The sequence below is a fragment of the Muntiacus reevesi genome, chromosome 14 (genome assembly GCF_963930625.1).
Source record: "Muntiacus reevesi chromosome 14, mMunRee1.1, whole genome shotgun sequence".
NCBI lineage: Eukaryota > Metazoa > Chordata > Mammalia > Artiodactyla > Cervidae > Muntiacus > Muntiacus reevesi.
The window spans coordinates 8,101,996-8,104,459 of record NC_089262.1 but is presented as its reverse complement, the minus strand read 5'-3'; the positions used below and the strand labels follow the sequence as shown (position 1 = coordinate 8,104,459).

Below are 2,464 nucleotides of genomic sequence, written 5' to 3'. Positions count from 1 at the left end.
GCTCAATAAAGGACAGAAGTGGTATGGACCTAACAGAAGCAGAAGATATTAAGAAGAGGTGGCAAGATTACACAGAAGAACTGTACAAAAGAGATGTTCATGACCCAGACAACCATGATGGTGTGATCATTCACCCAGAGCCAGACATCCTGGAAAGTGAAGTCAAGTGGGCCTTTGGAAGCAACACCAGAACAAAGCTGGTGCAGGTGATGGACTTCCAGTCGAGCTGTTTAAAATTCTTCTTCCGGTTCTCCCACCACCCCCGCCGCGGGCGGCGGGAGGAGCGGCAGCGGTCCGGCTACTCAGCTTCGCGAAGGCTCTCGGCGCGCCGGGCCCTCGGGCACCCGGCTCTCGCCCGCCCCGCCGCCACGATGCCCAAGGGGAAGGTCAGCTCCGCCGAGGGGGCGGCGAAGGAGGAGCGCAACAGGAGATCGGCGAGGTTGTCAGCTAAACCGGCTCCTGCAAACGTGGAAACGAAGCCAAAAAAGGCGGCGGGAAAGGAGAAATCTTCAGACAAAAAAGTGCAAACAAAAGGGAAAAGAGGAGCGAAGGGAAATCAGGCGAAGTGGCCAACCAAGAGACTAAAGAAGACTCGCCTGCAGAAAGTGGGGAGACTAGAAACGAGGAGAGCCCAGCCTCTGATGCAGCAGAAGAGAAAGAAGCCAAGTCTGATTAATAACCACACACTCAGTCCTGTCAGTGGCCCGGCTCCCTTCTTGTACAATCCAGAGGAATATTTTTATCAACTACTTTGTAAATGCAAGTTTTTTTAGTAGCTCTAGAAACGTTTTTAAAAAGTAGGGAATCCCACCTCATCCCATTTTTTAAGTGTAAATGCTTTTTTTTAAGAGGTGAAATCATTTGCTGGTTATTTATTTTTTGGTACAACCAGAAAATAGTGGGATATTGGATACGGGAGGCTTTGATTGTCTTGGGCATCAGCTCAACATTCCATACATGGGGGGTAGCTTTTATATCCTATAATACAAAAGCATACTAAATGGCAGTTTGGAGTCAGTGTGCATTTAATGTCTTGAACACTTTAAATTACTTCTCTTCCCATATTGTTTTGGTAGAATTATTTCCTACAGCAAACTACTTTTTGATCTTGGCTCTCCTGGTCAGAATTTTGTGCACTATGCTATAACATCTTTGGTCGTGGTAGTCCAGTTTTCCTAGTAACTTGGTTAATGCACTGTGAACGATTGACAGTTTGGGTATGTAGTGTATATGATATTAAATTGTGAATCAGTGGGACTTATGATGTAACAACATATCAATATTTGAAGATATTGGTACTTGATATCCTGTTAAGGAAAGTTTGCTCCAAATTTTAAGCTGGAAAGTCACTGGAATAACTGTTAAGAATCACAACTACATGATATTTTAGATTTCTGGTACGTATGTGAAGAATTGTGTAGAAATTGAAATGTCTGTGTAGTTGTAGTGATCCTCAAAACAACCAATAAAATCTCAGTTATAAAAGAAAAAAAAAAAATCCTTATTCTTCCTAATGGTTATATTCTAATGTTTGTTCTATATCTTATTACATAAATAAGGCTTTCAGAATTATATAGAATAATAACAGCAACGATTATCTTATTCTTAATTTTAATCAAAATGTGTAAAGTATTTTAGTATTAAATGTGGTAGTTGTTCAGGTTTTCCCTGGTGGCTTGAACGGTACAGAATTTGCCTGCAATCCAGGAAAACTGGGTTTGATTCCTGGGTCAGCAAGATTCCCTGGAGAAGGAAACTTCTACCCACTCCAGTATTCTTGCCTGGAGAATTCCGTGGATGGAGGAGCCTGATGGGTTATAGTCCATGGGGCTGCAAAGGGTCAGACATGACTGAACAACTAACATGGTGATAGCTGTTGGTTTGAGACTTGTCATATTATGACAGTATTATTTGTAGGTACCTGAGCTTTTCTTTTTAAATAGCTGATAGTTTTAAAATTCCATGATTTTTTTTTTCTTTTTTGCAAAAGCAGGATTCTTTATTTTTCATATTGGTTCTCAATGTATAAAATCATGTTAACAGATTTCCTAATATTAAACCAGTTTGTGTAAGTGGGATCAATTTTCTTTTCTGTGGTGGATACTTTTTTTTTTCATGTATAATTGAATTGTATTTAGCATCCATATTTCCAAGTGGAATTAGATTTGAATTTTCATTTATTTTGTGGTATATTTGTTACACATAGTCTAATATTCTTCTCCTAGGAAAGGTATGACCAACCTAGACAGCATATTAAAAAGCAAAGGTCTGTCAACAAAGGTCCGTCTACTCAAGGCTATAGTTTTTCCAGTAGTCATGAATGGATGTGAGAGTTGGACTATAAAGAAAGCTGAGCGCTGAAGAATTGATACTTTTGAACTGTGGTGTTGGAGAAGACTCTTGAGAGTCCCTTGGACTGCAAGGAGATCCAACCAGTCCATCCTAATGGAGATCAGTCCTGGGT

General features: G+C 40.5%; 1 pseudogene; it reads left to right on the top strand.

Annotated features, from left to right (window-relative positions):
• Positions 1 to 274: 274 nt before the first annotated feature.
• Positions 275 to 694, top strand: LOC136146743 (non-histone chromosomal protein HMG-14 pseudogene; annotated as a pseudogene).
• Positions 695 to 2,464: the final 1,770 nt, after the last annotated feature.